The following is a 15,207-nucleotide window of genomic DNA, read 5'->3' on the forward strand; positions in this document are numbered from 1 at the left end:
CTCAGTGTCTCAGAACAAATACATTACATTCCTATTCCCATTACTATTGACTGTATGTATTATATTTAGGGATTATCATAATTATCAAAAAGATATATGCAATAAACATTTATGTTATGCCACTATGTCCCTTCTGACCAATCTTTTTATACAAATATTAGACCAATATGTTCAGTCTTCATATAGGAAAATCAATTATTATTATTATTATACTAGCTAAAAAACAAAAAAATAAACTAAACTAAAAAATAACTATGCACTTGTTTGTAAGGAAGATTGTGAATGGCTGTCACGTCACATGAAAAAAGAATGAAGGACTCAGACCCGAAAAACTCGAGAGGCGAACTAATCATTTCTGTTTCCTGTACAGAACCTATGGGATGTTGCGCATGTGCGGTCAACACAAAATGAATGAATCACTCTCTGAGACAACTCGTTGTTCTCGAGTCATATTAAAGATTCGTTCAAAATGAACAAATCGTTCACGAACGACGCATCACTAGTCTGTTCTGGCTCTGCTGCTATAGAAGTACCGCTTCTTAAACTGCAGGGCATGCTCTAGATTGGGCTTTCTTCTGTGCAACTTAAATATTTCACAGAAATTTTTTACATCAGAAGTATTAAATATTAATCTGCACCCAGCCTGTTTTATTTAGCTGTGTGCAGTTAAATCTGTGTGGTGAAGCTGCGCTAGATAGCACTGAGCGGGTGAAGCACAGACCAATGTTCAGTCAAGTTTAAATATGCAGCAGTCATAACTTTTCTTTTAGACAATACGCTCAGTTTTGGACAAGGGCTGGTCATTGCAAATACTGTACTTCAAATCGGCTGAGGATGGGTACCGATGATGAATTTAAATTTTACTGTAACTGTAATCATAGCCGCGAGAGTGAGACAGCGAGATGACTGACAGGACGATAGCGGAGGCTAAAGCGCAAAATAACTTTTGTTAATAAAAAAAGTATTTCTTTGTTTAATATATGTGAGTTTGTTTTTGTTTTATTGTTGTTGTTGTTGTTGTTTTCAATCAAATAATAATAAACCACAATCTGAGCATTCGTTTTAAAAGGAGAATTTTTAAATATCTTTTATTAATTTGTTATAATGCAGGTATTTTATGTCATCCGTCTTATTCATTCTGTTAATAAAAGTTTGACATACGTGAGTTTTTTTTATTGTACTATTTTATGGTTGTTGGGGTTTTTTTTTTTTTTTTTTTTTTCATAAAAAAAATAATAATAATAATGAAGCAAAAACTAAGCATTCGTTGAAAGTAGCCTAAAATCCATAGGTCTTTCATTTATTTGTGTCACAACACAGGTAGCCTACATCATGTCATCCGTCTTATTCGTTTTGTTATTAACAAATAATGTTTATAATAATTCTTGGTCAAAGAGTGGAAGAAGATCTTTCACATTTTTTTTTTTTTTCTTCATATTTTCATATTTATGTAATCGGTTTGTTGTGAGCCTAAATGAGTGAAATGCTGATTCAATCATTGTCAGGCTGACTTGCCACCACCTACTGGTGGTCATGTTATCACTTCATATTTTTCACTGTTGCAATTACAGTTTTTTTCAACTGTTTACACACAAAATCCTTACTTATCACACAATTTCTGAAACATCAGAACCACACACCAAATCTGCAAAACCATACACTAATTCTCGGCCTTCGTAATACACTTTTTGCAAAACACAACACACAATTCTCCATGTAACACAAAAATCTAACAGGAAGTATCTCGATTTCCTTTTTCAAACACAACCATTGTTTCTGTCCAACTACACATGGTTGATGTATTTCTTTTCTTTCGTACTGTGTAATACTGTATTCACAACCACAAATGATTACAGTAAATAAATAGTTTGTTTTCATTCTTGCTTTCGTGTTTACCGTGAATTTTTTGCACCATCTCTCTGCCAATTACTTTCAGTCTTGTACAGAAATGGACATAGGAGCTCATGAAAGAAGCGCAAATGTTTGTGATATTTTGAATGCAGTGCTTCATTTTGCCTATAGTTTCTTACTGCAATTTATATTGCTGATTAAATTTAACAATATGACGCAAGGAATGTTGCCCGATATATTTACAGGATTTAAAAAAAAACAATTCCACATTTGCTCAAAACTTTTTTTTTTTTTTTTTTTTTACAAAACCTCATCATTTTGCAGGACAATGTCTATTACAGTAAACAACATAGATATAAGGGTGCCAATAGAGTGATAAACACGCTTTAAGAAAAGTTTTTCGTCACACTGTAATGTGATCTAGAGGAAAAGCATTTGAAAAGTTCCAAAAATGTTCCAAAAATTGGTGGAAAATTCCAAAAATGTAAATACAAACTCGGTATGCAACAAAATACAGCATACTGTCAATTACAGTTAGTACCGTGTGAAGTAGAGGTGCTGAGCGTGACCCCAGGCGTGGAGTGCAGGGAAAAAAAATATGGGTGGTGATTAAAAAAAAAAAAAAAGTTTAAACAAAAAACTGACGTGTTTTGGCTATAGGCATACATATTACGTGTGCTTGTGTGTTTGTTTTTTATGTATTATAATTACACTGGGTCACCAACTAAGGACAGATTGTAATCTAAGCCTGTAAATTAACACATCCTTCTTGACTCTTCAATCAAGTGTAATGGTTTGTTAAGAGGCCTTTAGTGTTATTATGTGCTCAACTGTAAATCTGTAACATGTAGCCAACATTAAGAACAGGGATGTGTGCCAGTGAGGAAATTTTCCCACTGATTAATTAACAACACCAGTGTTATCCATTACACCTGCACATTCATCCAGAAAAGATATTTGTCCATGATATTCAGCATCTGCAGCGCTTATTTTGATCTTTAATGTTTGACAAAATTACATCTTCCTCCCCTCTTTGAACAAAAATTATTAACATTAGGGTGAAGTCAGAAAAATTGGGACACTTTTTGGTAAACTGTGTTTTAAATACAAATAAATCTATTCAACTGCGCTATCAATGTTTCAAACAAATGTTCAAGCATCTCTTGCATCTCCTTCTATGGTTTTTGAAGGAATATGTTTTTTTTTAATATGCAGAGATTCAAAAATGATAAGAACCCATTTTTATCCTACAGCCGTTTTCAGGTAAATTGGGACAGTGCAACTGGTAAAGTGGGACACACTGGTAAAACGCAACTGGTAAAACGGCCCCCTGAGGGCACCGAGGGGAGACGGGCACCATATAATGAGGTGAACACTGACTCGCCCCGGAGCGGACTGCCCTCAGAAGCCCGACACCTCTGGCGTCAGAACTTCCTCCCCGAAGCCTTCTTCGTGATAATGACGGTCCTCAGATCCATCTTACCCTTGGAAGCTTCGGCTGTGAACGCTGTCCTGCCCCCCAGTCTCTCTGTGGGGGAGCACGGGAAGCAACGCTCACTTTTTGTTGCGCCCTGTGTGAGGAGCTCATACTCGGCTGGACCTGCTCCCGCCCAGCAGCCCCTGGGACCTGAGAGCAGCGGGGAAGGAACTTCTGGAATGCCGCCGCCTGTTTCTTAGCTTCCTGAAACCTCTCGACGACTGTGTTGACTGAGCCGCCGAAGAAGCCAGGTGGCGTGAGAGGGGCATCCAGAAGAAAAGATCTATCGCGGTCTTTCATTTCAGAGAGGCTGAGTCACAAATGCCCCTCTATGGGTACCAGGACTACCATAGACTGCCCGATTGATTTGGCGGTCTCCTTGGTAGCCCGGAGAGATAGATCGATTGCCTTGCGTGGCTCAACGAAAGCATTGCGACTCACTCAGGTTCTTTAGCAGGTCAGCCTGATAAGTTTGTAATATCGACACTGCATGTAAACAATGACCTGCAGCCGAGTATGCTTTTACCCACTAAAGCTGATGACGTTCTTAATGGCTTAGTGGGTAACTTCGGGGCTTTTAGGGAAGATGCAGACTCGGGGGAGAGATAGCTTGCAAGCGTCTCTTCCACCCGAGGCATCTCCGCATAACCGTGCCTTTTCAGTCCCACTAGATTGATGTAGTTAGATGTCTGGGGACTGAAAACCCAATAGGACGCGGGTTTATTTCACAACCTCGACACTTCAGTAAACACGAAAGCACTTATTTTTCAACTCTCTTCTAAGAGAGTTGAAAAATAAGCAGATCTAGTGGTTTTTAAGTTTTTTTTTTTGGCAACACTATTTTCTTTCCATTAAAGGTGATAAACATCTAGTTAGTTTTTATTCCACCTGCGCTCCAATTTTCGTAGTTCTCTCAAAGGGGTGGTTGATTATGATTTCAACTTTTTAACTTTAGTGTGTAATTGTCACGTATGTTTTGGGTTCATGTTTATGTTTTCATGTCTTTTATTTTGTAGTTTGATTCATGTTGCTTGTTTGTGTCATGCTTCCCTTGCTCCTCATGTTCTCCCTTAGTCCATGTGTCATGTTCTGATTGGTTGTTTATGGTCATGTGGTTTTCAGTTCTGTTCTGTCATTGGTTCCCTTGTTCCTTGTGTCACTTCCCCATTGGTTGCCATAGTCATGTGTTCTCCTAGTTCATATATTTAAAGCCATTGTCTTCCCCATGTTACTTGGTCGTGTATTGTTATTGTAACCCTGCTGTCGGTGAGTCTTATGGTCAAGTCTGTTCAAGGTCAGGTCTGCTCATGTTCATGTCAACTGGTTGCTTGGTTTGTTTGCTCACTTTGTTATAATAAACTGCACTTGGGTTCATCTCGCCTACAGTTTGGACTGAATCGTTACAGTAATATTGCTGTTTGAGCATAAACAACATGTGCAAAGTTACGACGCTCAAAGTTTAACGCGAAGGGAGATATTTTCTTTTAAAGAAGTCGCTTTCTAAGGACTACTGGTAGGGACTACTAATGGCTGGTAGGGACTACAACGAGCTTATTCCCGGGTTGGTGACATCACAAACCCTAAAATTTGCCCCGAGAACACGCAACAAAGGGGGTGAGGCCATGTTGAGAAGAGGTGCTTTAGAGAAGAGGAAGAGTTGTTGTAGTAGAGCACATTTGGGAGGGAAAGCCTTAAAGGATTATTTTACTTTCAAATGAAAACTAGCCCAAGCTTTACTCACCCTCAAGCCATCCTAGGTGTATATGACTTTCTTGTTCTTGATGAACATAATCGGAGAAATATTAATAAATATTCTGACGCATCCACGCTTTATAATGGCAGGGAACGGGCATCACGAGTATGAGCTGAAGAAAAAGCTTCCATCCGCATCCATCCATCATAAACGTGTACTCCACACGGCTCTGGAGGGTTAATAAAGGCCTTCTGAAGCGAAACGATGCGTTTGTGTAAAAAAAATATCCATATTTAAATAAGTTATGAAATCAAATACCGAGCTTCCGCCAGACCGTCTTCCGTTTTCAAGTTACGAAGAAAGGGAAGGGGAAAAAAAGCAGAGTTTCACTGACCACATGGAAGCGGAAAAATATATAAAGGAGCACATTCAACTACATGGAGGTGACGAGTAAATCAATGTGACTGGAAATTTGTGAGTCGATGTATTATGATACATGGCTCAAATGGTGGTGCGCGGAAAGCTTTGGGGTCTGTCGTCCTGAGTCAGCGAGTGTGCGCTGACTGCGAGCATCACGGACCAAATGTGTGACCCAGAAGTGAGCAGGGCAGTGTTTTGAGTTTAAATTTTTCCCTCTTATTTGTTTGTTTTTCAGGGTTTCATTGTTCACAAAAATGTTGGAAGTTACTGTTGGTTTTCTACTGTTGGTTTTCTATCAGTAATGACTGTGGGTACAATACCAGTTTATATGTCATGTTATACGTTTTCTTTTTTTCTTTTTGGAAGTTGCATCAGAGCACAACAGGTACAAAGTGTTACAATTTATTAGTGTGTGATGGATAGACAATGTGCAAATATTTTAACTTGGAATATAAATGGCTGTGGGTCACCTGTTAAAAGGGAAAAAAAAAAACTTGTATATCTTAAGACTAGAAAAGCTGACTCTTCCTTTATACAGGAAACACATTTTAAAGATGAAAAGGAAGCTTTGAAACTTTGAAACAGATATGTTTTTAATAATTCTGTATCAAGCAAGAGCCATTCTAGTGAAGAAAATACATTTTGTTTTGATGAATCAACAAAGACAAGGAAGGTTGTCTACTCTGCCTAGAAGCTTATGTAAAAGTAGTGCTGTGTAATATATATGCACCAAATAAGGAGGAGCTTAAATTCTTTCATGAGGTAAACAAAAAGTGATATGTCATACTTGGACGTGACTTTAATCAGACTATGGATGGTATCCTGGACAGAAGTCAAAACAACATCAGGTCAAGCCCGATAGGACTGCTATTCACACTCTCAAAGATGACAAAGGATTAACAGATATTTGGAGATTGGTTAATCCACAAGAAAGGTAATATACATTCTTCTCAAACTCTGATCTCTGATCTCCAATTTATTAATTAACTCTGTTGCTGACTGTATAATTGCTGCAATAGCATTGACAGATCATGCACATGTGGAGTTAAAATTAGATGTGAAGGCAGATTATAACAAATGGGGGAGGTGGAGACTAAATACTTTTATGTTGGACAATAACGTCTTTGTAGATTCATTGCAGGACGACAAAGATGTTTTTTGAACTTAATATTAGGTCAACTCAGAGATTAGCAACAGTATGGGATGCCTCTAAAGCATTTATTGGGGGAAAATGTATTGCTTATGCCAGTAAGAAGAAAGTGTAGATAAAGTGAAACTTTTAGAAAAACAAATCAGTGATTTAGAAAAGGAATTGGTGCAAGGTTTTACTGATTTGAAATTTAAACAGTTTTGTCAATTAAAATTTGATCTCCATGAAATCTTTATTAAGAAAGTAGAATATGCATTATTTTGATTGAACAACAAATACAATGATAGTGGCGAAAAAGCTGGGAAACTTCTTGCTAGGCAGATAAAGCAACATAATTGCAGGTATGACGTGAGACGCATCAAGTAGGGAAATAAGGTACTCACCTCCAACAAAGTAATTAATAGGGCTGGACCAGAATATTTGATTATTCAAATATTCGATTATTCAAATATTCGTTCGGTTGGTTGGTATTCAATTTTCAATTTTGAGATTTGAATACTCGTTTTTTTCCGCACACCTGGCATCCCCCTTGCGAAACAGTTCTCATTTGCGCTTGAATGTTTACACTATAAATCTGGCGAAATACAATACTTGTACAAATACAATACATTTTTTTTTTTTTTATAAACAAAATTATCTTATATAGCCTAGCCGTTTTTAATAGGATGGACAGTTAAAAGAACCCAACCTCGTTATACTTAATAAATATTTGTTTCTTCTTAGCCTACTAAAGTGTTGCCGGCAGCTGGAGTAGGCTATTCTGTCTAGAGCACACAGAAGCGCACGACTGAGCTTGTATTTTGGGTTAAGCTGTGTTGCTTTGACATTGTGGAAAACAGAATAATAGAAACAAAATGTATTAGCCTTTTTACCCGTTATTATCAATCTAAATCTACTGCAAAATATAGGAGCTTGTTAAAACTCAAACGTGAGATTTTACTGGGACAGCGTGTTCTTTATTTATTACAGTTTGTTCATTTGTTTTCAGTTCTTCTTTTATTTAAATAGCCTAACCTTTATTCCCCATGAAACTCGTGTAACTGTCCGTCGCAAATGTTTTGCCATCCACAGCGTTACCTAATAAAGAAAATAACTTTAAATGAGCAACAGAAAAACAGAAATAACCCGCATACATGCAGTGCTTGAGTCACACATACAATGCAGACAGTTCAACCGGGGGCGCGTAGCTCTTAAATGGGCCACACCATACTTCTACTCGTTACACTGCTTTTATTAGAGAGAATAATATGAATAAGACCCCTCCTTCCAAAGCTTCGAATATCCAGTGTTAATTACTACCGAAGCTTCGAAGCTCAGAAAATGGTATTCGGACCAGCTCTAGTAAGTAATCAGGGTTTTTATCAATTCTATTCAAAACTATATACATCAGAATCTATTTATAGTCAGAAGGAGTTGGCAAAAAAAGCCAGCTTTTGCCGAACCAGATTCTGTACCATGCAACTGGGTAACACCTGGCTACCGTTTGCTGAGCAGCAGAGGAGGCTGACCCAGGGTCTTTGCTTATATTGTGGAGCTGGAGGACATGCCATCAATACATGTCCTATTCACCCCTGCGACTTTACCACAGTTGTATACATTTCTGTCTCTGATGTCTCTCTCTCTCTCTGTCTCAGCTCTTATCGATTCTGGGTCAGCTGGTAACTTCATCTCCGGGAACCTCAGACGGCAGCTCAAACTCCGGAAGAGTTACATCTCGACCCGCTACCAAGTCCAATCCATAACTGGCAAGTCTCTCAGCAGCCGCAATGTCCAGTTTAGAGTTGGACCACTCCAGTTAAGGGTCGGAGTATGCCACACTGAAACCCTTCCTTTGCTAGGTTCTAGAGCACTCAACTGCGGATATCATATTGGGTCACCCTTGGCTGAACAAACATTAACCAGAGATCCTTTGGAAGACCGGGGAGATCCTGAAGTGAGGCGATCAATGTTGCGCTGAGTGCTTTCCATCACTACTACTTCAATGTTTTCAAGATCCTCCTGTGTTATCAGTGTGCTCCACATCCATTGAAAGCCCGGTTGAGAAACAATCTGTGAATATTCCTACCTACTATGACCCCTTCAGTGATGTCTTCTGTCCAAAAATGGCGAGCCAGCTTCCTCCACGTCAGCCATGGGACTGTGTGATTGACCTTATACCATGTGAGCCAGTGCCCTGTGGTAAGATTTATTCACTCTCCATCCTTGAACAGAAGGCCATGGAGGAATATATAGAGGAGATGTCAGGAGATTTGTGCAAGGATGCAGGGAATGCGCTATCTTAAAGAGGCCACGCCAATTACTATCTGGCAAACTCCATCCACTGCCCGTTCCACATCACCCCTGGTCACACCTAGAAGTAGATTTCATTACTGATCTCCCACCGTCCTCTGGTAAGACCTGCATTCTAGTCATTGTGGACAGATTTTCTAAATCCTGTTATCTGATTCCCCTTAGAAACCTACCCACTGCAATGGAGACTGCTGAACTCTTGTTCCAATATGTGTTCTGGTACTGTAGCTCATCACCACCTGCAGAGGAAAATGCACCAACAACGGATCCAGGCTGATGCTCGGCGGGCCGTGATGCTCTCCGTGAAGGAGATTCTGGACTCCTAATACCGTGGTGGCCGTTTGGAGTATCTAGTGGATTGGGAAGGCTATGGTCCCAAGGAATGTTCCTGGGTCCCAAGAGATGACATCCGTGATTCAACCTTACTTACAGCCTTCCATGAATCATCACATGGAAGAGGACGGCCGCCACAACGTCAGGGTCCGCGGCCCTCTGGAGTGGGCCGTGGGGGAGGGGGTAATGTCACAGATGAGCCAGGTTCTCCCACCTCCCAGTCACAGCGAGCACCTTCCCCTGAATTCTAATCAGTAGCACATGACCCGGATCACTCAACAATCACCACCCTTTATAAGCACACACCTCACACTCAGTCAGCGTTTGGTCTCGAACAGAGCAACAGACTCATTACCTGTTCTCCATGCGTTTCTCCTGTGATCTCCCTTGCTATCTCCAGTATTCTCCTGTGATATCTCCAGTTCTCCTTTAGTAAGATTCTCTCCTGTTCTCCGTTCTCTGTGGATTAACCTTACCCTTGTTCCTTACCTGTTTCCATCGAGGTGTGTGCTTCAGTCCCATCAGTCACCATTCCAACTGAGTGTCCATGATGTCCCAACCTGCAAGATAAATGGACAGTATTACTTCTTTCACTATCAATCCCCAACCTCTGACGGGATCGTACATCGCTGGGCGGACAGGCCCTACCAGCCGATTGACGGGGAACTTGTGATTTGGAGCGCCTGATTGGGAGGGCTCTGGTTACGTCCGACGGAAGAGCAATGCTCACGGCATCGAACGGGTCAGCCCTACCAACCGAAAGATGAAGGGCAGCGGGGTTTAGGAATGAAGAACCAAAAGGGCCCACTCAGCTTCCGACGGGAGCGGCTTCCCGGCGACAGGTGAGTGGGTCACATTGGCCGATGGCGGGGTGAAAGGAATTGGAATGCCCGGCCAGGAGAGCTTTCGCAGCGTCCGATGAGAGACCAATGCTCATGGCATCGGACAGGGAAGCCTCGCTAGCACACAGGAAAGTAAAGCACAGAAGAATGACCGGGGGGCTCTTGCGGCGTCCGATGGGAGACCAAGGCTCCGGGAGACCAAGGCTCATGGCATCAGATGGGTAAGCCCTGCCGGATGGAGAAAGATAAAAAGAAGGAAACTGACTGGGAGGGCTCTCGCTGCATCCGACGGGAGATCAATACTCACGGCATCGGACAGGTAAGCCTCCCAGGACGGGGAAGGAGAAAAGATGGAAACTGACCGGGAGGGCTCTCGCAGCATCTGATGGGAGATTAAGACTGGCAGCATCGGATGGGTAAGCCTCGCCAGCGGTAGAGAGATTTTTTTTTTTTTTCTCTCAAGAAGACTGAGATTTAGCGGGAGCAGAGGGGACATTACTGCTGCGGCAGTGGACAAATTTAGCTATAGAACTGGGCTCCTATGGGAGAGGAGGGGACATCATTGCTGCTGCAGTGGAAAGGGTCAACCAGACAAACTGAGCTCCTGCTGGAGCGTGGCGATAACACTGCTGCGGCCGTGAAGGCAAGGTTAGCCTGAAATGGAGCTCCTGCGGGAGCGAAGGAGACAACACTGCTACTGCAGTGTAAGAACAGAGTGTGCTCCTGCAGGAGCGGGTGAGAAGACACTACTGCAGCAGTGAGGTAGAATATTTTCACTATTTTAGTGGATTGATGGTATTAATTGAGGCGGAAATTGTGAGCTTGTAGGATTGAGCGAGAGAACAAGCTGAAGCTCAAGAATTTGGCTGGTAAGGGTTCGTTGAGCTTCTTTAACATGGAAGCGATTGGATTGGATATAGATCTTAAAAGCCTTTGATGGCCAGTGACCAGAGTGTTTGAATCTGATGCTGGGAGAGGCCTTTTGGGGCAGCTGTGGTTCCTTGCCGCTGTCGCCTCTGGCTTGCTTAGTTGGGGACACTTGATATTCAACAATGTTTTGATCTGCCTTCATTGACACCATTGTGTGCGAACTGAACTGAACTGGACGATGACATCACTGTTTCCTCCAGAGCTGTTGTATAGATAAATTAACTATATGAATAACTAATGTTTTTTACGATGGAATTAATCAATACTGAACTTACTTAAGCTGGACAATAACACAATTTTCTTCTAGAGCTGCTGTGCAGCCAAAATTATACATTTACCAATTAAACTGCAGGCGTTACTTATGCAAGAGATAATTCTCTTTGTAAGGGTGGCTGACTGCCAACTAGTCTACATCTTTTGACTTAATCTCTAGTGGTGGAATTCTGCCAATTGATGGTCAACCCTTTTCCAATAGGCAAAATGAAACATTGTATCAAAAACATTCAACACTCCCTGGAGGCAAAAATCCTTCACGTGACACCCTTAATAATGATCTTATTCATTTCACATCCTCCTGTTGTCTGGTGGAAAATTACCAGCAAAATATGCTTAGCGGCCAAGCTAACTTCTCAGATACATCTGACCCTTACAGTCACATAGGCCAAGAGGCCTCAAAACACTTCTAGCTTTTATAGTAAGCAAACTAATTCTACAATTGTTTTCTATATGACAGATAAAATACTCCGTCAGTGACAACCCTACTTCATATATAATGGTATTAGATACTTTGTTAATAGCAACACATTCAATAAAACAATTGCAATTTGTTAGTAAAATGTTTTTCCATGCATGCTTGAACTAACTATACGGTGCATTTACACCCTTCTGACCAGTAGACGTCACCAGCGTGTGACGTTTCGAGCGAAACAGTGAATCATTTTGCGAAGCAATTGGTTCAATTGATTCAAAGTTTTGAAAGCTTTTTTTCTCCCATCACTAGGAGGAACCCTCAACTTAACAGTTTATTTTCATCAGTTATCCAAGTCTTTACATTACTTATCAGATACAGATGTCGTGGAATTTATTTGAATCCAGTAGTGAGAACGAATGCATGAATGAATTTGTCCTACCAATCTGTGCAGCGTCTTTTTAACGCTTTAAGCTGGGTTTTGAGTTACTTCAAAACAGAAACACATAACACTATGTAACTTTCAGTTCCTAATCGATTTTGTTTAGAAATCGCATGACAGCGCTGACAATAAGTTCTTATTAATAATTCTGAGTGCGACTATGTGTGCGATCTGACTTGCACGTAATGTCCGAGCTGTTTGTAACAGCAAATCACTTGTATGAAAACGGTTTAAAACATGTATTTCTGATCAAAATTGAGTATCCAGATAGCATTAACTGTGCTCATGATTTAGCGACTGAAGCGAAGCAAAATTCAACCAGGGACCGAAAAACGAAAAGGATTTGAGCTGTGTTCTTACGGTTTTGAGCCAGCGGGGGTGGAGAATGGAAGCTGGCCGAAAATGAATCTGCGGCACGGCTTGCTCCTGCGATTTCTAAACAAAATTGATTAGGAACTGAAAGTTATATAGTGTTATGTGTTTCTGTTTTGAAGTAACTCAAAACCCAGCTTCACTATCGTTAAAGAGACGCTGCATAGACTGGTAGGACAAATTAATTCATGCATTCGTTCTCACTAATGGTTTCAAATAAATTCCACGACATCTGTATCTGATAAGTAATGTAAAGACTCGAATGTGAAAGTGATGAAAATAAACGTAAGTTGAGGGTTCCTCCTAGTGATGGGAGAAACGAAGTGAGATAACGCTGAGGTATCGGCGGTGGTGTTGGGCGGAGGATAATCACTCTTTAGGCCAGAGGACTGCGGTAAAGATTCCTTGAGGACAAAGGATTTTTCATCGGATGGCGAGAGCTCGATTTCGGACATGTTTTTAGTGATGTTTGGTTCTTGAAAGAATAGTTCTTTTGAGCCGGTTGAAACCAGTTCATAGGAAGTAACTGGTCGAGCCGGTTCACTAATCGAACTCAATCGAACTTTAGTTCCAGGTTGATGACGCAAGATGCACAAGCCGAAGTAACACGTCCGACTCAAAAAGAACCAATTGAGCTGGTTCAACCAATGTCAGAGTTTGCCGAGAATTACCGAGGACTCAAAAAGAACAGAATGAGCCGATTCAATCAGCTGTCGAAGTTTGCAGAGGATAACCGAGTGGTCTGATGAGTGAGTTGATGATACTATGCAAGCCTGAGGCACGTACTGGAAATATGCTTATTATGACTACTGTTATTAAATAACATTTTATTGAAACCTACAAAAACCTTTTTGTTGAGAGATGTAAATAAATTTGACTATGCTTTATTATACGTGCAGATTATAAGTTGTTAAGTGAAATCAATGAGTTTATTCTTTCTATATACTTTAGACATGTAGAACATATCTGCGTTTGTGCATAAATGTGTTGTAGTTGCGAATCTTAGGTAGGCTAATCAATATTGGTCAGTTGTATAGACATAAAGGATCCGCGATCCAATGAAACTGTGACCACAAACCCTATTAAGTGAATGAAAGGCAATAATCATCAATATGCGTTCACACAAATAACTTTTTATTTGAATGTTTCAATATGCGTTGACACAAATTACTTAGTAGTTTCATTGATATAACATGACACCGAGTTGTTAGAAAAGAAATGCATAGTGACATCATAGCATGAAGACGTCAGGAACCTATGAATCGGCTTTTTGAACCAGTTCATTGAGCCGAACTGTCCAAAAAGAACCGGTTCGCGGAAAAGAATCAGACTTTGCATCACTAACATGTTGGGAACGTAGGGCGGGGCCTAATGCTGATGAACTGTCAACGAACAGAGGTGAGTCTGCAGTATATATACACATGTTGTTGTTGGTTGATTAGCTGAATGCTTTCCACTTATGCTAATTAGGTTAATTATCTGAACCTGCTCCTCCCAAACTTTGTTAATAAAACATCATTTAAAATGCGGACTGAATTTATGATTGAGAATGTATCATATGAGAAAATGATAGCTAAACTGAATTGAAATCATGCAGATGTTGATATGTGGGAGAATGTTATTCAGTACTACAAAGGACAACTGATATTAGATCCATGCGCCTGAATTGTGACTTGCCTTATCCTGTTGTGCACTACAGTGTCATTTCTGTACCTTTTTCTGTTTTGCTTTGAACACACAGTGTTTTATTATTTATTTATTGTTTGTACTGGTATGTTTATACTGGTATCATATATTTACTGAAAAGACTGGATTGCGTTTATCATCCTGCATTGCATTTTATAACAAATGCTTGCTCACGTACTCATCATTGTTTGCTGTACAACTACGTAGATTGGACCTCCTTATATCAAAGAAGGAAATCACATATATTAGTATATACTGAAAAGGCATTGCTGGGTATGCTTCCAAATTACATTAATAGTCTTGTGTAGAAAGAACTATAGCACCAGATCATCAAATGGAATTAAACTAGAAGTACCCAGGGTACACTCAGAACGAAAATCGGCTTTCTGTTATTGTGCTCCATGGCTGTGGAATGAATTTCAAACTATTATTCGACTAGAAACAATTCCTTCTTTAAATGTGTTTAAAAATATATTGCAGTGTAAAATGAATGAACCATGTTGCTGTTTTAATTAATTTGTTGATTAATGGATATGGATTAATGGATAACCAATGAAAACTTAACTGCTAAAAAAAAAAAAAAGGAAGAAGGCCACAAAAGGCTGCCTTCCATGGATCCTTCAAATTGAGAAGTCCTCTGAGGCCCCGTCCACACAGAGACGAGTTTAGGTGTATACGCAAATGAAATTTTGTATCGTATAGGCGTTTCATCCAGATGGATTTGGCGTTTTCAGAAGGTGAAACTGCTATTTTTTTGAAACCGGAAAAAACCTGAAAACGACGCCCTTGCGTTTTCATGTGTACAGCCAATCCGTATATTTTGTGAAACGATGATGTCATCACCCCATGTGTCGACCCTAGGCAGACACCGCTAAAACAGCAGCAGCAAAACAGCAGCAACAACAGCAACAACAACAACAACAACAACAGTGGACTACATGCTTGTGTTCGTGCCGCAGAAGCTACCGAGCCTATAGCTTTACTAAAATAAAGCGTTATTTCTAAGCTTTACTAAAGTTTGTATACAGCGCGCA

General features: G+C 40.3%; 1 long non-coding RNA gene across 1 annotated transcript; it reads left to right on the forward strand.

Moving 5' to 3' along the window:
• Positions 1-6,238: 6,238 nt before the first annotated feature.
• On the forward strand, positions 6,239-11,344 carry LOC127507507 (uncharacterized). Its single transcript, XR_007928365.1, has 2 exons — positions 6,239-6,375; positions 8,226-11,344. It is a non-coding gene; the product is annotated as an uncharacterized LOC127507507 (long non-coding RNA).
• The last annotated feature ends 3,863 nt before the right edge of the window (positions 11,345-15,207 follow it).

The sequence above is a fragment of the Ctenopharyngodon idella genome, chromosome 24 (assembly GCF_019924925.1).
Source record: "Ctenopharyngodon idella isolate HZGC_01 chromosome 24, HZGC01, whole genome shotgun sequence".
In the NCBI taxonomy this organism is placed as follows: domain Eukaryota; kingdom Metazoa; phylum Chordata; class Actinopteri; order Cypriniformes; family Xenocyprididae; genus Ctenopharyngodon; species Ctenopharyngodon idella.